Raw genomic sequence first — 26,500 nt, forward strand, 5'->3', positions numbered from 1 at the left:
GTGAGACACACAGACCATCCTCTACAGTCCTACAGCAGGCTCAGGAATGCCACCTCTCAACATTAACAGGAAGTAAAACAGTACAATCACTTCTCCTACTGCCTCCAGTGTGGAACAGAATAACTACATTACCCATAATGCCTTTCCTCTGCCTGACTGACTGTGCAATGAATGCCAGTATGCATTGAAGAAGAACAGTAGGCACTGATGTATACTCATTTACTGGGCCTGTTATATATAACACGGATGACAGGTGACATAAATGGGGGACCTAAATGCGCACAGTGTGGATGTATGGCCGCTGAAACCATTCGAGAAAAGCGAAAAGTTCAAAGACAAATTAAATGGCTCCAGTGATGTCTGTATTGTGCTAAAATAAGGTCACCGAAGAACTTAAAATAAATGTTTTCAGTGGCCTGAAAGACCTTCAGTATCAATTGTTCTAGAAAAAGGTTACATTTCTAAAAGCAGCCAACACATTGGGGTCACAGAAAAGCAATACCTACAGATTCTCCTCTCTCAAGGAAGGATTGAAGGCAAACACTAAAATTACCCCCCACAAACTCACAAAAACTCTTATCCAGAGTAACTTACAAATGTGTTTTGAACTTCTGTAATAAGATAGCTTCACTTCCACAATTTATCTGAATCCTCTCAGCTTTTTTGTATCATGTAGTTCCATCTCAAATCTGTATTGTGGAAAGCTATTGAAACAAAAATAGAATCAAAGTATATGAAATAGCAATAACTGAGACTGCCAAAAACAGCTTGTGGTACATGAGGTCGCTGTAAGGGCCAGGTGATATCACAAAGGAAAAGAGACAACACAAGGGCAGGATTCACTGCTAGTTTAACACCTTCTCTTCCCTTGCTGTCGTCACTCGAGTGAGCAGTGACCTATGCTGTCGCCCAGGCCACTGCTGATGATGTCATGAATGAAATGGAAAGGCTTAGGTCCACTATTGATATATTACATTACATTACATTATTGGCATTTGGCAGACGCTCTTATCCAGAGCGACGTACAACAAAGTGCATACCCATAACCAGGGATAAGTTCGCTGAAAGACCCTAGAGGGAAGTACAATTTCAACTCCTACCTGTACAACAAAGATAAGCACAAGGGCCCTTTTTTTTTTTTTTTTGAGAACAAAGAAACAAACAAACAGAGCAAAGTTAACTATCCAAACACTGCTTACCTAGCCAACTAAAAATACCGATACACAAAGCAAACTAAATGGATGAAACTAAATGGGATGATGTAGATTCATGCCGATGATGTCACAGAACCCAGTTAAAGGCATGCGTTCAAAGCCGCATACTAGCATTGTACTCGTACTACATTTCAGGCTCATTTTCATTTAAATGTAGTACGAGTAGTATGCTAATTGTGCGGTTTCGAACACAGATAAAGGCTCTTGTAGCAGGCTATGGCCTGCTGATGATACAAGCAAATGGCCGGCCTTCAGGAACGTGGAAAGAGTGAAATTAATCATGCATGAGCGCTCCTGAAACAAAGGCCATTACTCAACTGGGAGGCGGTGCAACTGCCATCACAGACCGAGAGGAAAATCAGCCAGCACAAAGTGCCACGGACATGTTGTACCAACACCAGTCCAGCTCAGCTTGGGCAATCCCCATTTTAGGCTCATTTACAAAAAGCAGAGAGAATAAACCCATGTTATCCAAAAGAAAATAAACTGATTGAGACCAAGTTGTGGAAACATGGAGACCTGGATTTGCTGGAAAGACTACAGCAGACGCTCGGAGCGTTGAGCAGTGTGTAGGTGGTTCTGTTGACACTCAGCCCATTAATGGCTCCTGAACACGGCTCTGCTTTCGTGGCGAAGGACACACCAGAGCAGGACGACCCGCTCCAACGGTGGAAAAAACGCTGAGCGCTGGAAAGCGCCACTCTCTTGGGAGCCATTTTCAGAAGAACAAATGCACCAATCAACTTCTAATCACAATCTACAGTTGGGTCTGCTCTGAGAGCACTCGTTGGCTGATTATACAGGATGAATACCTGATTATCTGTATTGTAGAGTTGCACCTACAGAGTGAGCACGTGTGGAATGGAACCTCAGCCACCGGGGCTTCTCCTGTATGTGTGTGTGCTTTGTCTCGCAGGTGGGAGATGGAGGCAGGTAGAGCGAGATGGAGCGGAGGGCAATGTCTCTGGAAGCACAGGCACCTCCGATCTGTTCACCCCTCTCCCCGTGCCCAATCGTGTTCTCTCCGCCGAACTTCCTCTGTCAGTCTCACTGCGCTCATGTTCTCCCGGCTTGGTGTTTATTTATTATATTCCTCTTTTTTTACGGGATCTCTTTCATCAGATCCGTCATTCAATTAAGACTGTTGTGACGGGATGAACAGAGCCAATTATGCTCAGCGTTTCTGCTTTGCTGGAGTCGCCGGGCGGGCTGGGGGTTTATAGACCCCCCTCCCTCTCCCCCCACCAACACACACATCCCCTCCCCCCAGTGCTCATTATCTCACGCCCGTTTGCTGTCAGTTAGGCGCATTAAGGGCACATGCAGACCACGCTAAATTACACATGTTCAGCCTGTGTGGAAGGGAATGATGCTGACGAGCATGAAAGAGCCCCACCCGCCCAACCCAGATTTGATCCAACCATAATGCAGACACATTTGCATTGCTATATTTAACCCCCCAAAATGATTCCTCAAATTTTCCCCCATACACAATGCAAATGAAACATTATGTTATTTATTTTTTTTATAAACAAAAACATCCAGTCTGGCAGCCATGGGTATATGGACCAATCAGAGCCATGGAGAAAAATCTCCAGTCTGGCAACCATGGGTATATGGACTAATCAGGGCCTTGGAGAGCAATCTCCAGGCTGGCAGCCAAGGGAATGGACCAATCAGAGCCATGGAGAGCAGTTTGGTTTCACGCTGAGAGCTTGTGAAGAAGGCCTCTGCACAGGGAGAAAGGAGATGGGCGGAATACCAGAATGCACAGTATGAGGAAATATGAGGAAGGGAAATGGAATTCATAATGGCGCGCGCAGCTTTTCAATATCAATATAACGGGAGTATAACAGCAAAAAACACTCTTCATCATAACACAGGGAAACATATTATCCACCGTTTACTGTCACCGCCACACTGGCCCCCTGGGGGGTAAGAACTGATATACAGCAATACGTATACATTTTATTAGCCGCTGTTACCCGCAATGGAGTCTCAATCACTTGCGCTAAAAATACACCGGAGCAGGAGGGAGGGGGAGAGAGTCGTCTGACAGACGGGATCTGTCCGGAGCAAGGACACTGGAATGTGAGCGCTCTGTCTTTCCCGTGAATGTGCTGAATCAGGACCTGAGGGCCCTCCATTTACCCCGCTGTATTATACGCAGCCCATCTGCCTCTCTGCTCAAACACAGGGCAGGACCCAGCCCCACAGCCTGCCTGCCTGCTGGACACTGTGTCAGGCCTTACATATGGATGGGTAAGGGTTAGCCTAAGAGGTGGGGATGTGTTAGCCTTACAGTGTTAGATTTGCAGATGGAGGTATGAGTGTTAGCCTTGCAGGGTTAGCCTTACAGATGGGAGCGTAAGTGTTAGCCTCACAGCATTAGCCTTAGAGATGAAGGCGTGAGTGTTAGCCCTGCGGTCTTAGCCTTCCAGATGGAGTTGTGTTAGCCTTACAGTGATAGCTTTGCAGATGGAGGTGTGAATGTGATCGTTACAGCATAAGACTTACACAGGGAAATGTGAGCATTAGCCTTTTAGATGGCGGTCTTAATATTAGCCTTATGGGTATTAGTATGAGCAATAGCTATTGGCTGCTATTAGCGACAACCAATGTGTTTGGCTTGATTGACAGTCCACCCTGCTGTGTCAATTGGATTCCTTTTAATAATCTGTGCTTTCAGAGTTCACCGCATCGATCAGCTATGAGAAAATCAGTAATACAAATAAAACAGGCCATGCACGTCACATTAAATCTGTCCTGAGCAGTCTTAGCCCGCCGACCGAATCCGTACTCAGAGTCTGTGTCTGAGGGGAGCTGCTTCAACAGTAGCAGCTTGACATTAAAGTACAGACCTTTAGATGATCTTTCCTGGAGAAATCATTCCTGGAGAAGTGCATATAGCAAGGGCAGGCGAGCCCACTTAGGTCTAGAAAACCCATTAAGCCAAAAACAAATACAGGCATACATTAGAGAAAGAGCAATATCAAGTGAAGAGAAATGTCATTTTTATTATTTATACTTTTAATCTATCGAGTCAGGCTCGCGCTGACACCCAGAGTAATTTCATTTCAAGAGCAGTCCTGAAGCCAGGAGGTGAAATTAATATGCTCATTATTAAAATACTGTACACAGATTACCAGGCGTTGAATAGTCATTGATTTGACACATGAAAAACCCTCCGATAGACTCAGGTGAGTTATTTGCGTTTCCGTAGTAAGAGGTTAAAACACAAACACAACAGGCCATTGTGTATACTATCGCCCGTCTGCGTTTGATGTTGATTGACGATACGCCCAGCAAATAATTACCCCTTGGGGACGAATAAAGTCTACTGAATTGAATGGAATATATTACTGGACCATTGCAGCCTACATTGCAGCATTTCCCTAACATGGCAGGCGGAGGTACTGCTAATGGCGGCTGAGGACGGCGTTTTCACTGGAGAGATCCTCTCACTGCTGTGGAAATGAAAGAGCGGCTGTACCAGGCTCAGGGAGAAAATCGGGGTGTTGAGGGAGAGACATCCACTTTAAGAGCTGGAATCTGCTCAGCCCCTTAAGTTATTCATGATATTTTGGCAAGTGTGTGCCCATGACAGTACGCTTTGAGAAGATTTTGATTTTAACTGTCGTAACTGTATTGAAGCTACTGCAAATAAGATCATATCTGTTGGAGGGAAGGCGTTTTGTGAAATGAGGCCTAAAGGCCGGTTTAATTCCCCATCATTGGTAGACAGAGCAGCTACACGCTAATGTAATTAAATGCTGTTTATATTTTTAGCTTGTCTAGTTCGTACTGATTCAGTGCCTCACAAACATGTTGCACTGTATGAATATGCCATTGTCAGACATGACAGTTTGAAGAAAGAAGATAATACTGTACATATTTTAATGAAAATAATGAGAAGAAAGCACTCAGCTGAACTAGACGTGATTGCTCTATTTGTTTGTCATTCCAGACAGAGGGGGCATGAAATGTGTGTGCGTGTGTGTGTGTGTGTGTGTGTGAGAGAGAGAGAGAGAGAGAGAGAGAGAGAGCTTCCCTCTCTATCTCTCTCACAGGGGTATTCCCACTGTTTCTCAGACCCTTGTGTTAGCCGCCTGTCTAACACGTTTAATGTTATCTCACAGTTAAAAGAGGACTGGAGATAAGACTTCAGGGCTCTCAGCTCGCTGCATCCTGGGGGCCCAGTGTGCTCTCTCAGTTGTTTTTATTCTGGGGCCCTTGGGCTGCAGAACTCTTGCTTGATGTGGCTTCGGGGCCATAACTTTCCCAGAACTTTCCCTCTCATGCATGAGTTACTCAGTATTCCGGGTGGGAGGCGCTGACGGTCCGCTCCTCTCCCGTATGTTCCCATCACTGCCAGTCCCTGTAGTCTCCCCTCATCTGTCCTACAGCTTTATTAAAACCTCCTTCACACGCTTTGCCTTTCCTTCTCCTAATTAAGAGTGTCCTTCAGTTTGGGAAGTGAGCTAAGGTTTCTGCTTCGAGTTGAAAGTTAGCCCTCATGCAAATTTGATCATTCTCAGGGGATTGATATCCCAGCGCACACACAATTGGTGTTGCCACTGACAACAGTAGACGCGCAGATTTTTAATTTCATAGTGCTGAGAGGAGGAATAAATGGTGGAGTGTGTACAGTGGACAGGCAGGCTGGGCATCGCTCTGTAACGAACCGTGATACTTTAATGCTCCTTTCATAACAGGCTCATCACAAGCAGTCAGCCATGAGTTTCCACTGATGAGAGATACGACTACTGCTCCACTGACTGCTGTGATCTCCTATAGCACACACAGCCAGCAGGGTGCAAATAGTCACTCTCCTATAGCAGACACAGCCTGCAGGGGGAAAATAGTCACTCTCAGTGCTATTCCCCACACAGCCAGCAGGGTGCAAATAGTCACTCTCTCTCATATAGCACACACAACCTGCAGGGTGCAAATAGTCACTCTCTCTCCTATAACACACACAGCCTGCAGGGGGCAAATAGTCACTCTCTCTCATATAGCACACACAGCCAGCAGGGTGCAAATAGTCACTCTACTATAACACACACAGCCTGCAGGGTGCAAATAGTCACTCTCTCACCTTTGGAATACACAGCCTGTAGGGTGTAAATAGCCTCTGCCCTATAGTATACACAGCATGTAGGGCTTAAATAGTCTCTCTCCTATAGTATACACAGCATGTAGGGCGTAAATAGTAAATAAAGTATATAGTATACACTCAGTGAGCACTTTATTAGGTATTTATTAGACTTATGTTTTGGACTTATTGGTCTTCTGCTGCTGTAGCCTATCCACTTAGAGGCTTGACGCGTAGTGTGTTCAGGGATGCTCTTCTGCATACCACCGTTGTAATGTCTGCGTATTTGCATAACTGTCACCTTCCTGTCAGCTTTGACCAGTCTGGCCCTTCTCCTCTGACCTCTCTCATTAACAAGGTGCCCACAGAACTGCTGCTCACTGGATGTTTTTTTTGTTTTTTTCAGCCAATATCCCGAGGGCCTTGCTCACCCTGTGACCTTCCCTGGAGGGGTGACTGCCTCCCCCATCCACCCCGCTCCCCGACCCACAGAACCAGGACTGCTCTAGCTGCTTTATAAGGTCGTAGCAGCATGTTGTGCTGTGACGACATGACAACAGGCTGGCCAGTGGCTGATGCACATATCCCAGCATCCTCTCTGCTCCCTCTGCAATGATTGGTAGAGAGGAGAGATTCTTAATGGGATGTATTGTGTGGTAGCAGGGCTGAGAGAGTGAGGGGTTTGGGGTAGTAATGTGTTGGGTACGTATTAAAAAGCTGAAAGATGTGTTGTGTGGTAGCAGGGCTGAGAGAGTGAGGGGTTTGGCTTATTAATGTGTTGGGTACATATTAAAAAGCTGAAAGATGTGTTGTGCGGTAGCAGGGCTGAGAGAGTGAGGGGTTTGGGGTAGTAATGTGTTGGGTACGTATTAAAAACTGGGAGCTGTCAGGGCAGAGGTCCTGAGCTTTGGATTACCCGAGTCTCAGGCTCAGATTACCTGCCAAGATGAAAACCGATCCCTAAATCCTCCATTCTGAAATACAGCGCTGTGTGCGCACTATTAAAGGCACAAAACGTGCCAAACCTGCCAAATGTATCAAGCGTGTGTGAGCAGTTTAACAGACCCAGGGGGCAAAAGCTCACCTGGAGAGAGAGATCCATATCCTACACTCACAAAACATACTATTCTTCAAAGCACCTTTCTTTTTTGTAAATTCCAACACAATTCACAATCAACTGCCTGAATAATGTACAATCCAGCGTGCTACAACACCTGCACATTACAGGGTCTACGTGGAACTCAAAATTAATCTGTGGTGTCTGGAGGCGAATAAAAGTTGATATGGATTTGAAAATGAAACACATATCATTTCACAAACAAGAAACAAAGACCGGTAAATCTCTGACCTGATTCCGAGCAGAGTGTTTCCTGGGTTCTTATTCTGTGGTACAGGCACCTGAGAAGCGCTCCTGCAGATACACCCCATCCTCTCGCACATGTTGTCAAGGTCGTCCGCGGCTCACGAGCATAAATATCGCCTCCGGATCGCGCTGGGATTGGAAGCAGGTGTGCGAGGACGTGCGGTAAACAGGCAAAATCAATCCCGCTAACGTGCTAACGGAGCCCCCGGATGGATGGGAGTGTCCGGGATCGGAGGAAAATCGCGTTCATCACTCCATCAGCCCGCTCCAGACGATTACACGCCAACGCAGACCTGACACGGCGGCTCACCGACCCCGCGTGACGAACACAGGAGGAGGAGAGGGAGTAAGGGAGAGGATAAGCGCATCTCCTCCCTCCACAGAGCCACGGACCAGGCAGGGCAGCAGGCTGTGCGCTGAAACCTCCGGTGGCTGATGAATGTTAGCGGCGGCTTATCTCCTCGATCGCCCTGTAACTCAGCTCTCTCTCTCTCTCTCTTTCCCCCTCTCTCTCTCTCCCTATCTCTCTCTCTCTTTCCCTCTCTCTCTCTCTTTCCCTATCTCTCTCTGTCTCTCTCTCTCTCTCTCTTTCCCTATATCTCTCTCTCTGTCTCTCTCTCTCTCTCTCTCTCCAGGTGCAGGCCCCTCGCTCGGCCGGGAAAACGCGAGCGCGCTCAGAGCGTTCCGCTGTGACACCCCGGGGCGGGAGAGAGTGACGCGGTCCTGCGTTCGGCAGTAAGAGGGGAGAGGGAAACGGCTCATCTATCCGCGGCCCTGACCCCTTACACCCAGCCCATTTCAGCAGCACCTTCCTCTCCCTACTGCTCGCTCCGCTATAAACCACACACCCTGATGAAGGCTCCACGCTCCTCTGCACACTCAGCTCAGATATAAACACCACTGTGCTTCACATATCTCTGTGCCTTTCCATCTCCACTCTTTCTACCGCTGTTAACACAGAGTTCATCTGCGCAGTAATCAGGTTCACTTTACTATCCATAATTCCATACCAAATAAATTGTGAGTGGCTGACGAAACGATTTGTTTCCTGAATACTTTAATTAGAGGAAATAACTACTGACGTGAATACAGCTACCTGTCAACATTTATGTGCCTACGCAGTGTGATTAGAAGTGAAATCCATGACGCCTGGTTGGCCAATCAGAGTGGATTATCCATGTGATGTTAAACATTCCTGTATTAGCAGGGAGAAGAGTGTTCTACAGAACCTAGCATCTGACTCCCTGCTACCACGGAATAACTGTAGTTTCCCAAAATAACTTGAAAAGGCGCTTTGCCAACAGACCGATTGTAGGGAGAGAAGTCTACTGCATAATTCACTTTGAGATTCTCAGCTTTATTCCAAAAGCAAAAACATGGGGCTTGAACAAAAATGTAAATGCAGAAATGTAAATGAATACACATTCTCTCCTTACATTCACATTTCCCCTTATATCTGTAAAATATGTGATATTATGTAGATTGAATCAAAAAATTTGAATGTGTTGCTCAAAATAAGCATTGGTTTTGTTCAAAAGTAAGCTACACTTTGTATTTTATTAATAAGTTTAAAGATTGGAAAAGCTGCCTGATCTTTGACTGCAGTGCATTCACCCATGTGGTAATTGGTCAGCACTGTCCAAACAAATGTTAAAAGCTGCACAGTCTTTGGCTTGTTGAGAAATATATATTGTGTTGTGCCCACACAGTGGTATGAGACAGCAAAGCACCTGAATCTGGGGTTTCATTTTATTTTGTTTTTCTGTAAGACTGTTGGCCTGTCTGTCTGTCTGTCTGTGTGTCTGCCTGTCTATATGCCTTCCCGTCTGCCGATCTGTCGATCTGCCTGTCTGTCTATCTGTCTCTGTGCCAGCCTGTCTGTCTGCTTGTCTCTCTGCCTGTCTGTCTGTCTGCCTGTGTGGGATGTGTGTGGGAACCATGGCAACATGGGAAGAGGGAGACAGGGCAGCAGCTCAGGCAAAGGTGTGTGTTACCCAGATAAAATCCAGGCCATGATGAAGCTTCGGTTACTCCTGCATGAAAAGCTACACCAGGATTAATGCAGACAGTGAGATTAGATTTTTAAGCTTGCATACTACAGTCTCTCTGTTTTACTGAGAGATCTCGCGACAAAGCATACCCTGAGACTGTCTCATACCGGCACAGTGAAGCCCATCCCTTCATCTATAAACAAATGAAAAAATGGAGCAACAATGTTGTGAATTATAGCTGGAAATGAATACTTCCAGCAAACTTCCCTGAATAATATTTAGCCCCAACGGCATGCAAATGGAACTTGTGTAGTTCCAAACTCCACTTTTACAGTTATTTACAGCTGAACCAGCATTCAAATTCACACTATTCACACCAATTCTCCAAAACATCAGAAGCGAATATGCTAGTCTGACAGAAGCCTAGGAGCAAAAAACTAATGGGAAAATATCAAATTAGAGCAGGCATATTGATATTTATGATTTGCCAATTTTTTATAGATTTATATATGATTACGGAGCCATTTTTCAGCGCTGACATTTTGATGTTTTTGCTCACTTTTTTAATTAACTGTGAATTAACATCAAAAAGGTCTGGTGCATATTTTCCCAAGTCACCCAATACCCAGCCATTTTCTCTTGGTTATAGGCCGTATTAAATTATGTTTTCATGGTACTGCATTCAGTCCAATAACACAGAACAGCTGCACATTAGTTTGACCAATTTTTCCGGATCTTAGTTGAAATCTGAGTCCCCCCATCTCCGCGTTACACAAAAGAACATTTAGTCCTCATACCAACTGAAGAAGAGATATTTCCTGTGCAGCTCATTTTCCTAATAGCACAACATGGGATATGTCGGTATGTTGTTTATTCATAATAATAGTTGCAGATGTCTTCTAATTAACTGATATGTTATTTAATTTACATAATACACAAAATGAATAAAACTGAGAGGATAATAAACCTCACCAAAAAAAATGAAAATAATAATTTACATGTCCAAGTATAAAAACACTGTTATGTTTCCAAAAGCTCATTACATATCATAAACTCACCATCCTGAAATGAAATATGATTGTTTCAGCCAGCTAATATATCAAAGCAGTAAGGCGTTTGAGCTCAGGTGTTTGCCTGCCCATTTTTCATTGGCTAAAAAGGGTTTCATTGGCTAAAGATCGTTCAATTGGATAAAAAGGGTCCCGTTGATTAAAACGGGGTTCTTTGACTCAAAGGGTTTAATTGGTTAAAAGAGGTTTCGATGGCAAAAAAAAGGAACACTGACTAAAAAGGGTTTCCTTGGATAAAAAAAAGGTTCCATTGTGGATGGTGAGACTATCTGTCAGTTGTCACTAATTCTGGCACTTCAGAGAGTTGATGTGTAACAGTTTGTATTGCTTTACAAGCTTTCACACATCAATGTCAATCCATGACCGAACTAAATGTAAACTGACAGTGAATAAATTCACTAATTATTAAACAAAGCTCCCACTTCAGAGACCTGTGAAGTGATAAATGATATTTACTTTTCTAATTGCTTGCTCATACCCTAAACAGTGTGTTTTATTTGTATTGTTTTGTTGAATAGAACATACGTCTTAAAGTGTTATCACATTTCTGGGAAAGTCAATCTGCATGCTTTGAAGCTTCTCTTGTAGTAATTAGATTATATTAATTCAGATGTTTTTAACACAGCACAATGGGCTGATTGTTTAGACTTGAGAAGAGACGATGGTAACTCACACTGAGAGGGGAAACCTGCAGGTTACACAATAAGTGCGTGGATTCTAATTATTAAAATGTACTCATAATGTGTTTAATTCTTAATGTATTATATTCATAACATCAACATGAAAAGCAGGAAGCGCTGTAGGCCCGTAGGCCAGCGGAATAACTCAGCCTGCGCTTCATCATGAGAAACAGCAGGGTCGAAGTGAAGAGGGCCCTCCCCTCCCTGCGAGTCACTGTGGTAAAGGTGAAGAGACAGCCCCCAGGTTTAGGGTTTGTATAATACCCCAGGGTACTAGAACTGGGGTATGACAGGTGGAATATTAGAGGTGGGGTATTAGAGCTAGGTTATTGGAGATGGGGTATTAGAGCTAGGGTATTAGAGATGGGGTATTTCAAGGTGGGGTATTAAAGCTGGGATATTAGAGGTGGTGTATTAAAGGTGGGGTATTAGAGGTATTAGGGGTATAGTGCAGATATCTGCAGGTTTTCTCCAGACTCCCCTGACTCCTGTCTCTGTTAATTTTGTGTTCTATGGTATCGACTGGGATCTATAGTATGGTATGACTTCTATGGTAAATCATTGCCATATCCTCTGGGATACAAGGCATTTGATTTTTGCAGCCAAATTTATTTAATAGGAACAGAAGGAGCTTAAATTTTGATCACAAGTTGTAATTATGCAGTGATGTAACACTGTGAAATAGTTATGAGTAAGACCGAGTGTTGTTGCTCAACTCCAAGCACACACTGTGGTGGGCTACACTGCCCTAGCAGGGCCGTTGGCATCCTTCCAGACTCAGGAGGCAGGAGTGTGGAGTTGTAACTGGCTGCAGTGTGCTCTGGCAGAGAGAGTGTAGCGTGGCATACACATGGCTATTTCTGTCACTCAACTCCAGGGGCAGAACACACAGTCCGACAGCCCATCTGTTTCCACACTCTGAATCACACGCTCCTCTGTTCAGAAGACTCACTGAATCACACACTCCTCTGTTCAGAAGACTCACTGAATCACACGCTCCTCTGTTCAGAAGACTCACTGAATCACACGCTTGTCTGTTCAGAAGACTCACTGAATCACATGCTCCTCTGTTCAGAAGACTCACTGAATCACACGCTCCTCTGTTCAGAAGACTCACTTAATCACACACTCCTCTGTTCAGAAGACTCACTGAATCACATACTCCTCTGTTCAGAAGACTCACTGAATCACACGCTCCTCTGTTCAGAAGGCTCACTGAATCACAACTTTAATGACCTGGATGAAACAGGCAAAACCAACTCGCAGGAAAATGACTCCAAGTGTTCAGAGTGAGCTCTTCTGATTGGAGAAAAACACAAACCCCCAAGCAGAGCCCCAAGATGGTGGACGCAAGGCCTGCACGATATGAGGACAATATGTGATATGCGATAACGTTGTTGAATATTGCAGTGGCGATATGACTTGCAATAAATAAACAAATATTGAAGTGTGCGCAGTTCTAATTCTGCTTTAGGTACACTGCTGACATATGCCCCAGACAATGAATAGCCTGTATACCCACTGTAAAATGTAATAAATTATTTCCAACATACTTTTATTGAACAAACTGCACATGAACAGCCTATCAATTGAACAGAACATAAATTTCAATAAATACTATTCATCGCAGTTCAAGCGGTCTTTTGCAATGTGTTTATCTCAGATGTTCATATCTGGAAGACGATAAATATACGATATATCACGCAGCCCTAGTGGACGCTGGTGTGTGATTCACACGGACTACGGGCAGCTCAGATTGCCGTCATTCAGCTGTACTCTAGCCATAATTAACTAAGCTCACTAGTGCATAAATTAAAGGGACTGATAGAAGCTCATTGGCAGGATTTCTGCACAGCCGGCCTGCAGTAAGATCACTAATTAAACAGTTAACCGTGACTGAGACAAACAAAACAATCCGGATGAAAACAGAGAGAGGAAGAGAAAGAGAGAGACGGAGAGAAAAAGGGAGAGAGAGATGTGGTTGTTCTCAGTTGGGGGCCCAAGTAACGTGCTGGTAATTGGTGCAGGGACACGCCCTGCATTCTGGAATGGAGTCTGGGCTGTGTGACTGCAGTGTGTGGCACGACTGTCAATAATACCCCCCAGGATGTGTGTGTGAGAGTGTGTGTGTTTGCGTGTGTGTGGGAGAGTGTTTGTGTGCGTGTGTGTGTGTGCATGTGTGCGTGTGTGTGTGTGTGTGTGTGCGTGTGTGTGTGAGAGTGTGTGTGTTTGCGTGTGTGTGAGAGTGTGTGTGTTTGCGTGTGTGTGTGTGTGTGTGTGTGCATGTGTGCGTGTGTGTGTGTGCGTGTGTTTGCGTGTGTGTGAGAGTGTGTGTGTTTGCGTGTGTGTGAGAGTGTGTGTGTTTGCGTGTGTGTGAGAGAGTGTGTGTGTGCGTGTGTACGTGTGTGATTGAGAGAGAGAGTGTGTGTGCATGCGTATGTGCGTGTGTGTGAGTGTGTGTGTTTGTGTGTGTATGTGTGTGTATGAGTGTGTGTGTTTGTGTGTGCGAGAGAGTGTGTGTGTGCGTGTGTGTGTGCGTGCATGTGTGCGTGTGTGTGTGTGTGTGTGAGTGTGTGTGTCTGTGTGCATGCGTGTGAGTGTGTGTGTAGTGGGGCATTGGGGAGTGGGGAAAACGTGTGGATAAAAAAGATGTTTAGAAAGATGTGTGAATGGAAGTATGGGACTCAACAGTAAGTCACTTAGAAATAATGGCGGCTAGCACACCCCCTTCCTCCTAACCGCAGTTACACCCACAGAGACACACAGGAAGTGGAAGGGGTGGGGTCACAGACATAGCTGACCACAGGCACTTCACAATCAATATGAAGCCTCACAGCATCGCAGAGTAGGATGTACAAGTGTGATGGAGTGAACAATTCTGGGCATGCACCACTACCCCAGCTGAGGGGTCTGTCCATTACAGGTGGTTTGGGGGGGCAGGGAAGGTTAATGGCACTTAAAGGCCTCTCTGGAAGGAGAGGAGGGAGATGACCAATGTTTAATCTGTGGCCCTCACCACTCACATATCATGCTTCAGGAATGGTATGTGGGGATTCCCAGGGGCTGTGTATGACCCAAACCCTATCATAACCATAACCCTAATCCTAACACTAATCATAACCCTAACTCTGATCATAATCATGAGCCTAACCCTAATCCTAACCACTACTACTGCTACTCCTGCTAGTAATACTACTACCACTACCACTACTCTTGCCACGACTGCCTCTGTGTCCATCTCTAAAGTGGATAATGTTGGGTTCCTCCAGTGCTGCAGCTGATTAGGGGATAATTAAGCTCTAATAAGAGGGATAACCGCAATCAATGGAAATAAGGGCAGCACCAAGATCAGTGAATGTCTGGGGTGTAAACGTCTGACATGCGCCAACAACATTTTAAAGCACTTTTCAAAGTCGCCAGAGATTTAACAAGCATAGCTAATTTCATAGCTATTTTTTCTCTTTTTAAGTTTCTCAACACTACTCAGTATTCGTGTAGAGAGAGGCAGGTACCCCCCCCCCCCCTTCAATGCACAATGGTAACAGGCCTTTTTTAATCGCACATCTCCTGTCTTAGCTTTTTCCAAAGACCAAGGCTTTCTAATCAGCACACCCCTTTTCACCTCAACCCCAAACTTTGTTTTTTATTTTGTCCAGATCACATTCATATGTATATTATTCCTTTAGACAGAGGGGACATTGCATTAAAAACTCCAGGACCAGGCTTATGTGAAAATGTGCATTTTAAAGTTTGTTTCTTTAAGTTTAAAGTCATTTCTTCTTAAAAAAGAAATTGAGAAAAGGCAAAACTGATATTTTCAGCCAAACGGAATGAAATGCAAATGCCTTATATCCATATTTATCGTCCAGAAAGTTGCAAATGTTTCCAATATTGCCCATAAAAAAACATATTTTCACAGAATAAAATAAACTGTTGAAATCCACACAACCAATATGAGCTCCTATGTTCAGCGAATGCACCGCAGGTCTGAGTGAATATAAATGATCTGCAGCTCAAACACAGGCTGAGAAAGCCACCAGAAACTCAACCCAGTCAGACGAAGCCAAACACGAGAGGTAAACAAAAACACGTCCTGCAGTTCCACTAAAACAGAGGCCTAATTACTTACCGCCGTAAGGCTGATTCATGCTTGGGTGACAACGTGTCTGTGGCACTGTAGCCTAGAGGCTAAGGTACATGACTGGGACCCGGAAGGTTGGTGGTTCAAGCCCTGGTGGAGCCACGATAACATCAGCCGTTGGGCCCTTGAGCATGGCCCTTACCTCACATTGCTCCAGGGAGGATTGCCCCCAGCTTAGTCTTATCAACGATAAGTTGCTTTGCATAAGAGCATCAGCTAAATAACAAATTACTGTGGATGATCAGCGAAAGCAGTTCTCAGTAGTCACGGGCTACTCTTTTTTGCTTGTTTGTTTGTGTTTTTGTTAACATGGCTGCTCTGTTCTCTGTGCTTCTGAGAGCGTCTGTTGTCGCCGGGGCGGATTGTAATCACACAAACAGGCGAGGCAGCGATGATGAATCGCTCTGGCTGTCATTAATCTCCAGCTAAAATCAATCTGATCTCCCTGCTCCATGAATGCTCCCCCTCACTCACGAATCCCCCCACGGGCACTGCTCGCTTTCATGTGAGAGAGGGAGAGACAGAATGAGAGAGAGGGAGAAAGCAAGAGGGAAGGAGAGAGAGAGCAAGAGAATGAGTGAGTGAGTGAGTGTTATAGTTGATTACGAATTGTACTGTTTGTGATGTAGATACAGAATTTTATTATTTTATTTCATCTGTATTTTTATTGCAGTTAAATTTATTGTTGCCTATTTGTCACACCTGTGTATGCTTCACATGTTCCTTGCCATGCTTTGGCAATACAAATGCAAATGTTGTCATGCCAATAAAGCATTATGAATTTGAGTGAGTGAGTGAGTGAGTGTGAGAGAGAGATAGAGAGATTAAATTAATGTTGTTTTGGAACACTAATTTGCTTTGTTTTAGTAAACACACCCAGTTGGCTACAATTCTTACAAATCTAGTAGTCAGGTCTTCTCCAACTGAAGCAATGAATATCTAAGGCTTAATTTGCTCTCTAAAGGAGTAGCTTGTTAAATCAACTACTGCATGCTACCTTCACAATGTGCATAGGGTAAGAATACCATAATGCTATTACAGGACATAATAATGCATGTAATACAGCTGCAATTAGTGTCTGAGTTAAGGCTAAATTAGCAGTCCTGTCGCAGAAGCACTGAAGGATTTATGTGTGTGACAGGGCCCTTAGTCTTTGAGCTCGGTCTCGGGGCTCTGCTTGGCTCTGACGCCGCAGAATGCTAATGTCTCAGCAGCCTCTCTGAGCGACAGCCACCCTGCAGGAACGAGGAGCTGGGTCAGCGCCCTGCGTTGGAGGAACACCACCGTGACCACGGAAACCTGTGTTCCTGTAAGTAGAGGCCTGGATGTCAGCCATGTCGTGGGCACACGCCACTCTCCAACCAGCCTCCATTTTAAATGGCCAAGCTGCTTCCGTGAGATAGTGAGCCCTGGTTATTTCTGCGGGTGCGCGTTCACACAAATCAGTCTCCGAGAAAGGTCATCGGCTCGATTTGTCTTCGTTACCTTAAGCCAAACACGTTCCCCAGAGCCAGCTATTCAGATGACTGACCACCCTTATGTTACTCTAAAGCAGGGGTGTCACACTGAATTCCCAGGGGGCCGCAGTGTTTGCAAGTTTTTGTGGTTCCCTTTCAATCATATGCCAGTTAAGGCCTCGAGAACAAGGTGTGTGGACTCTTTAGCCAATTATTGGCTTAAATGAACCACTGTTGCCGAGAACATCCGGGACTGAAGTTAAACCAGCACACAGTGCAGCCCTCCAGGACTGAAATTAAACCTGCAGACACTGTGGCCCTCCAGGACTGGAGTTAAACCTGTAGACACTGTGACCCTCCAGGACTGGAGTTAAACCTGCAGACACTGTGGCCCTCCAAGACTGGAGTTAAACCTGCAGACACTGTAGTCCTCCAGGACTGGAGTTAAACCTGCAGACACTGTGACCCTCCAGGACTGGAGTTAAACCTGCAGGCACTGTGACCCTCCAGGACTGGAGTTAACTTGTGCTCTGAAAAGTAATGCTGAACTCAATCCTGCTCCATCTCCATTGCTCCTTTGAACACCGTAAAGTTCTTTGTATCAAAGAACAGCTCTTCGTACCCATGAATTTGACACTGGGTTCGTCTAGGGAGACGAGACCATTGGAATGGAACAAAGACAGAAAATTGCTTCCTACCGGCCCTTATTCTCCTTCACATGTTTTGGAGAAAAGGCCCAGATTTAACAGGGCCCGGGATGTGTGCGTGGGCCCTGGCTTTACAGCTGGAATGGTGAGTGCTGAACTCTGGCCATGGTCCCTGAGAGAGCTGGTGCTGTGTGCCTAGCGGCGGATGCCACAGACGGAGCAGTGACTTACTGCAGCCTGTAAACGCGCTGGCAGACTCACGCACGTACAGCGCAGCATGCACCGCTGAATGAAGCTAAATAATGAAACAAGCAGAGAGCAATTAAGTGTAATTGCCACAGAGCATTTTGTTAAGTTGCTGGTTAAAATTCTTCCCTTGGTTCACCGCGTGCCTTCTGTCTGCACACACACACACACACACACACACACACACACATACCGCCCCTGCATGCATGCCCGCACACACACAAAAACACACAAATAGCCCCTGCATGCGTGCAAACACACCACACACACACCCTGTATGTGCAAACACACACGCACACGCACGCACACACACACACAATAGGGATGTGAACAGTTAGACGTTTAAACGGTTAACCAAAACTGAGTTGCTAACCGATAACCGATTATTTTTTTCTGAAGCTGAAATTTGTTTAATTAAATAAATGTTCTTTCACCACCAGTGACAAGTCACACAAATTTGTCGGACAATTGAAAGAAAAACTCTGGCTCATAATAACTTCAGTCGGGCTAGTCCTAGCAAGCAGTCTTTGGCTATTTCAGGGGGTTAAGAATGCAAACACCACAGGAAATTGAATGCTGCAGGATTATAGTAAACAAATCATTTTTGTGTGTTTAAAATCTGAAGCTGTTGGTTCACTTATGGTGTATTGTATGGTGTTTCTTAAGGTTTATTCGTTGACAAGTGAATACTGGCAAACTACTTGCTTAACTATGCTGTATGAACAAATAAAGGAATACATCACTGTACAAATGTTGCACACAACAGTATTAAGGAAAAATAAGTTGAAAAATAAATACTATAATTATGTGTAACCACTGTTCATAATTTTCTTAAAGCCAACAATTTTTTTTTTTGATTGAGTCTAACTTACTTGTCCTAATAGTACAATCACTATCCAAAGTGTTGTGTTGAGCTATATATCTAATGTTGGCCAGAGCTAGCTTCCCTACATTTTCCAGGACCGTGTAGTTTAACTATTTCCAAAATCAAGTCGAATTGTTGATCATTATAAAATTTCAATCCTTAGACCAGTAGCCTATCATATTCATTGGATATTCAAAGTGAAAATCCCCTGCTTTAAAAGGACAACATTAATCCGGTCACCTCAAAGATTGCCCCGCGCTGTATATAATCAGATGCATTGGCACAGTTTACTGTTACATAAAAATATAAAAATTGTATATAAACCATTCGCATAAAAATAAAATCATTAAACCAGTTGACTATGGTATCTGGACACAATTCAATTTTTATATTTTCACGGATTTAACCATAGACTGCTGGACGTGTGTGAGCACAATGTCAATGTAAATCTTTAATTTGGCTATTAGGCTATTATCTGACTTACAATGTTGAAATTTAAATGAAACTATTTTAAGATTTTAAATAAAGTTTTAAAATGCTATTCAATTTTTGTGAGGAGGCTAGTCCAGTTTTGTTTCATTTTTTTATAAATAAGATACGACCTCTTGCGGCCATAAGCAGTATCGGTTACACGGTTAGCCCTTTTGAAGATGGGATGGTAGCCATTTCCAAAAACTGATGATTTGTCACATCTCTAACACACACGTCATACGCGTCTGCTCGCCTCCGAGACGTTCCAGACATTTCCGTGACTGATTGGGAAGGGACTCCCTCATCTCATCCCTGGTAATTGGCTCCTGGGAATATGCAGCTGGTTGAAACGTGACTGGGCAGCAGGGCTTCCTATGGCTGCTGTCGGCTCTGAACCTGTCTCTGATGGCACGCTGGTCCCAATGCCTTTCATTGGCTTAAACCCATGTTACTTTTCAAACCATACCCCTGCATATTCACCATCCTTATGCCCAGCATCTATACCCTGGGCTCCATATAGTAATTAGATTAGATAGAGATGAAACCAATGCATTACCCTGGACATCCTTGATTTCATTGATGAGGACCATCCGAAACAGGATACAGAACACCAGCTTCATTTCACTGGTACACCACATTAGAATATTGTGCTCATTCTCTATAGTACACCACATTAGAATATTGTGCTCATTCTCTATAGCACACCACATTAGAATATTGCACTCATTCTCCATAGCACACCACATTAGAATATTGCACTCATTCTCCATAGCACACCACATTAGAATATTGCGCTCATTCTCTATAGCACACCACATTAGACTATTGCACTCATTCTCCATAGCACACCACATTAGAATATTGCACTCATTCTCCATAGCACACCACATTAGAATATTGCGCTAGCTCTCTGCAGTACAGATCATTGCATGGATGGCGCATGTAAGCACTGGAAAATAACTTGAAAGCCCCACCCCCCGCCCCGCCTGTGTTAATGAAGCTGTGTTATTTAGTGAGATATGGCAGTGATTATGTTGAATATGGTGAGAGAAACACACAGCGGTGCAGTGTGAGGAGGGCACCGCAGCAGGTGGTGCAGGGGGACCCAGGTAAACAGTAAACACATGACAGATGTTAGCATGGCACGTCGCTCCCTGCAGAGGAGCAGGGTAGGATCATATGGCACATAGATGAACACACCTACACACACACATGCACACACACACACATACACTCACACACATATATACACACATATACACGCATATATACACACACATAAATACACACACACACATACATACGCGCACACACACACACACACACCCTGCTTTCACCTCCACAAACACACACACACACACACACACACACACACGCACACCCTGTTTTCACCTCTACACACACACCGACACACATTTAAGTTATAAGAAACATTGCAAGAATGGTTGTAGAACATTTGTCAGTTTTGTTATTCTACTTATGAAGAATTTGTGCATTTGTGTGTGTTTTTCATTTAAATTTCAGCAGGAATGTCAGCTATCTTTACTAAATCTGACATCTGGAACACTGAGTTTATTGACAGATACAGTATCTAACATGATGCTTTTCATGTCACAATCTGGGGATGTTTCCAGGAAGTTTGAATGTGATGTGTCTGGAAGGGTATTTTATTTCTGTGAATTTTACTTGTTTGGAACATTTTAAGACTGTTTGGGGGAGTTTTCACTTCATCATACTGCCATCTCACAACCAAATGGGAATTTAAGTGAAACATTTCCCAGAGCTCTTCAATGTTTTATATTAAGTGGGAAGACGAGAATCGGGACACTTTTTCGTCACAAACCCCTATTTGAAAAGAGTCAGACCCCTGGCTCCCTTACCAATCTGCAGTAAAGCAGACTGTGACCCAGCTGAGAAACAGCACTGATCATTAAGTGCTGCATCATCAAGAGGAAAATGTGCCCCAATAAAAGTTCAGCAGACAGACACCATCGAGGGGAAAATGTGGCACAGTAAAAGTCCCGCAGCCATATACCATAGGGACAAATTTGTTGCAGTAAAAGTCCTGCAGGTACACACCATACAAGGGAACATGTGCCACAATAAAAGTCCAGCAACCTCACACCATCGGGGGAAAAATGCGTCACAGTAAAAGTCCAACAGACACACGCAATCAGGGGGAAAATGTGGCACAGTAAAAGTCCAGCAGAAACACACCATCCAGTGGAGTATATGCAACAATAAAAGTCCTTCAGCCACACACCATTGAGGGGAAGATGCGCCACAGTAATAGCACAGCAGCCACACCATCCAGGGGAAAATGCATCACAGTAAAAGTGCGGCAGCCACATTAGGCAGGATTTATATAAGCCTCATTAATTAAAGATGACACTTCCTGATGAAGAGATACTCAAGTCTCAAGTCCCAGATTCTGCAAATGACTGGAGGCTGAAACTTTTACCCAACTCTATAACGGCACTTATTTTCTGTTATGAGATTTAAAATAAATAAATAAAACATTCCAACTCAATGGAGAGCTTAAGGAGCTTAGACAAAATCTTATTTATTTATTTTTTTTACAACGCAAAATCCTAAACATTCACTTTAGCTTATGGTTGGCGGTTCTATCACACTTTACATGATTATGTATGAAATGGAATGAAAATCCTCATAAACGGCCCCGTTCATAAATCATTATAAAAGGTATTGACTTTTCCCTGAGACAGAGTGTCTGAGAGGAGGGCTGGGCGAGGGTCTCTGTGCGGATGACAGGGGGACCGGCCCCTTCCTCTCTATCAGCACGGCCCGACCGGCCTCCCGGCTGACACCATGATGAATGGCTGTTTTAAAAGATCTGTCCCTCTCCCGAAGGCAGGCTATTCATCACCGCGCCTCAAACAGGGGAGTAATTAATGTGAAATTCATATTGCTTATCTCATGCAACAGCGGCGTTAGTTTTATTATTGCAACCTCCACCTCCAACAACAACGGCCAAACAAATCCGTTTTGATGGACGTAACGCTATCGTAGTTCTGGATTCAGAAGACAGCGCTGAGCGTACGCGTAATACCATAGAGATCCTCAGCGTTCACTCAGCGTTCCCCCTGCTAAATCATTCTCTGCTCAATAATGGAATATTTCAGGCTTCAGTTTAGAACATATTTTAGGATATGAATGCATAATAAAATCAAAAATAAGAATGGTATGAAATCACATTAATAGCACATTAATATTTGATCAAACAAGAAATAGAATTATACGCACGCACACACACATAAATATGACGGGGGAGATTTCCTGTTTGTGGCACCCACTGTGCAGTGTAGTTGAGAGTAACACACTGCCTGGGTCAGACTGTGCAATGTGTTTATGTGAAACTGCAGGGGCTACAGCAGCAGTGTGCAGAGCGCCTCAGGTGAAGTCTGAACACTTTGCAGATGTTAACAAACACAAAAGCACAAGCAGCAGGCCTTTTTCTACACAATGCATCACACTTCTTTTGTCCTTTTTTCATTTTACTGCCCGGGTCATTCATGGTCCTTGGTTCCCTGCCATATCACTGGTCCCCAGCTATTATCTGTGCTTTCATTTTTTTATGACAAATTGATTTTTCTCTGTTTTGTATTTTAAGAATGTGCCGGGATGATAAGAAAAGAACTTGCCGGTGTTTTGATGTATTTTTTGTTTTTCCAGAGCGGCTGAGAAATAACAAGTCAGATGGAGTGCTGGGAACTAACTTCAGAAAAGAAAGAAACTACTAGAACCTATCACGTGCAAGCACACAGACAGGCACGTACCTGTACATACACGCACACGCACACACGCAAACACACACACATACACACACACACAAACACACGCACATGCACACACACACACACACACACACACACACAAGCACAAACACACACGCACACAACCGCACACATGCACATGCAGTCCCCTCCAAAAGTATTGGAACAGCAAGGTCAATTACTTTGTTTTTGCAATACACTGAAAACAGTTGAGTCTCAGGTCAAAAGATGTACATGAGATGACAGATCCAAATTTCAGCTTTTTTTCCCCCTGGTATTTATATATAGATTCGTTACACCGATTTTTAGGTGAGCAAAAGTATTGGAACATGCGACTGACAGGTGTTTCTTGTTGTCCAGATGTGTCCTGCTAGATTGACTGGTTAAACAATAAATAGTTCTGAAAGTCTACTAGCCTTGGGTGTTGCCTGTGATGACTGCATTTGTGTTAGAAAGGATAAAGCAACATGAAGACCAGAAAGCTGTCTTTGGGAGAAAAGCAAGCCATTCTGAAGCTTAGAAAAGAGAGAAAATCTGAGCCATTGCACAGGCATTAGGGATAGCTTGTACACAACTTGGAATGTCCTGAAAAAGAAAGAAACCGCTGGCGTACTGAGCAGCAGATGTCGAACAGGTCAAGCAAGGAAAACAACAGCAGAAGCTGTGAAGAAATACCCCAAAAATCAGTCAGTAACATCACAAACAATCTCCACAGGGCAGGAGTTAAGGTATCTCAATCAACCGTTCAAAGAAGACTTAGAGAGCAGCAATATAGAGGCTATTTCACAAGATGCAAACCACTCATCAGTAGTAATCGGAGGGCAAGATTACATTTTGCAAAGAAGCGTGGAGAAAGAAGGAATCTGCTCATGCATCCAAAACATATAAGCTTGTCTGTGAAGCACAGTGGAGGAAGTGTCAAGGTTTGGGCTTGCTTGGCTGCTTCTAGAGTGGGCTCACTAAACTATTGATAAAAAGCATCACAAAAGAGAAATGCAACAGTTTGGTGATATCAGTGTGTCACAGGCTTGATGCAGTTATTGCAAGCAAGGGATATGCTACCAAATATTAAGTGTCATTTACTTTCATTTACTTAAATACTCTCTGTTCCAATACTTTTGCCTACATCAAAATTGGGTGGTCTGATACCAAATGTGCTATGTTCTAAGTCGTTCAACACATCTAGGTGTAAATAGCAGGAAATAAAAGCTGAAATTATGCACTCCTGTCTCGTGTTCATCTTTCTATCTCAACCCCAAATGTATTCAGGGTATTGCAAAAACAAAGGAATTGGCCTTGCTGTTCCAATATGTTTGGAGGGGACTGTGCATGCACACATACACACACACACACACACACACACACACACGTACACATACAAGCACATGCACAAACTCGTAAAACACACAAACAATCACACACATGCGCACATACTTATATATGTGCAAACACACTCTCACACACACACACACACGTACGCTCACTCACACACACACTTTGTCTGGTAAGAGAACTATTTCATTATTTTTCTTTCCTCAGCATCTTGCCTCTAATTAGTTTTGCGTTGTCTTTCATTAAACAAATGAGGTTGTCATCGTTTTAATGAAACAGGAAGATGCATGTTTTCTGAATAGTGTGTGTGTGTGTGTGGGTCCCCAGCAGGACAAATTCAGACTGAATCAAAGACATATTTTCTCCTAATTTATCTGTGCATGTATTAACGTCACCCCGTGACTCTGTATGCGCCGCAAAGCAAACATTTAACCAGCGGAGTGGGCATTTATCTTCATGCTGTATGCAGATGAGCTGCTACAGCAACATCCAGCAAAAGTACCCAAAGTATTCAAGGTCAAAATTTCACCATTCAACACCCTCGCAGTGGAAGTAGTGGAATGAACCCCACAACCAAAATGGATAGAACTTGCACAAGCCAATCACAATGGATGGAGCCTACACAAGCCAATCAGAGGGCAGGACAGATTCCACAGGAATCAGAGGACATCAGATTCCACAGGAGTCCAGCATTGCCCACTCTCTCTGTCCCCCCCCCCCCCCCCCCCCTCTCTCTCTCTCTCTGTCACAACTGGGCAGCCCTGGAGGCAGTGATCATTACATCACTTCCCCTCTCCCCCCCAGCCTCCTGCCACACAGCGTTACTGTAAAGCCACAGCTCCTGGAGGGGGACGGCTCTAACACAGCCCTGTGACCCCCCTGCCCTTGCCCGGAGACACCAGTCTGCCCCCCGTCATGCCTGGGTGTCAGAGCATGGAGCGCAGTCCATTTCAGAGAAGACATTTCAAGAGATTTTAGCAGCGAGAGAGAACTACATCTAGTAGTGCTCTGTACTTGGTCAGTTATAGAACTAAAGAGAGGGGGTCCTGCAGGTGCGCCTGTCTGTCTTTCTGTCACAGAGAAGTGCATTGTGGGTCAGGACAAGTCGTTGACTTGGCAGCTCCAGTTAGGATGGTTTCCATGAGGAAGAACCCTGCTGCAGGGGGTGAGGGAATCTGCTCAGCCTCACTGCTACACCACTATACCTTCCTACAGCAGCCTACTCCACCGACCTGCTACACCACTTTAGTTTACTCGCCTGCGTCTCCCTGCTAAAAGCACTGCATGACAGAGCCAATATAAATAAATGCACAGTTTTTGGAGCCAATGCTAACCATTACACTGGCCAATAAAGAATGGCAATTTTAATGATCGGCCTTGACTTGGCCTTGTTAGCCTGCTTATGCTAAACACCCCTGCCCCACAACCATTATCGCTGTTAGTGCTAGCATACATGAATATGACAATATTCACACTGTGAGTCAATCAGTAGTGCACTTTAGCTGTTTGCCATTTTCGCAAAAACAAAACAGTAATTAGGTGGAATATCCCATCCTGAACTGATGGTTCAACTGCTAATGTGTTGACTGCTGATTCTCCTCACGACTGGCTCATGTAATCCAGTGCAATCCTTGTAAACAAATGTTCATATGAAATTATTCATAATAATAAATATAATAATAACAGACCACTATTTAAGACATAAAATGCTATTTGAGACATAAAATGCTACCAACATCAAATGGTTATGTTAAAAGAAGTAAAATGTTTTATTTATTTTTTTAACTCCGCATGGCTTCAGATTTCATGGAATTCAGGATAATTGGCACAAAAACAAAATTTATAAATATATTCAACTGGAGCTGTCAAAACAGCACATCGACATGAACAGCTCAGGACCGCAGGAAGTAACATGGAAAGGGCTTACGCTGTGAGCTGAACTTCCTGTCTGCCGATGGCGGCGTATCCACCGTGTTCCGGCAGGAAAGGCAGGAGGTCGCTGCAGAAACGAGCTGCTCACACCTCATCGCTACCCGGCAACCGGGGAACACAGAGGCAGCTGCTGTTGCCATGGCGACAGCCTGCTCAGCCCGACTCCATTTTGGTTCAGATCGTCCTCACTGCAGTGCTCTCC

At 44.3% G+C, this 26,500-nt stretch overlaps 1 protein-coding gene across 4 annotated transcripts in view; it reads right to left on the bottom strand.

Annotated features, from left to right (window-relative positions):
- lingo2b (leucine rich repeat and Ig domain containing 2b) overlaps window positions 1-26,500 on the bottom strand; it is a 275,604-nt gene that overhangs the window by 128,385 nt on the left and 120,719 nt on the right. The window contains exon 1 of one of the 4 annotated variants that reach the window (XM_061245868.1): window positions 26,294-26,413. The exons of 2 other annotated variants lie outside the window; for them this stretch is intronic. The gene's annotated coding sequence lies outside the window, so the exon portion shown is untranslated. Of the gene's footprint in view, window positions 1-7,657; window positions 8,033-26,293; window positions 26,414-26,500 lie in introns of those variants that run through there. One more of the 4 variants, XM_061245867.1, reaches the window with a different exon arrangement.

Source organism: Conger conger, chromosome 6, assembly GCF_963514075.1.
Source record: "Conger conger chromosome 6, fConCon1.1, whole genome shotgun sequence".
Taxonomy (NCBI): Eukaryota; Metazoa; Chordata; class Actinopteri; order Anguilliformes; family Congridae; genus Conger; species Conger conger.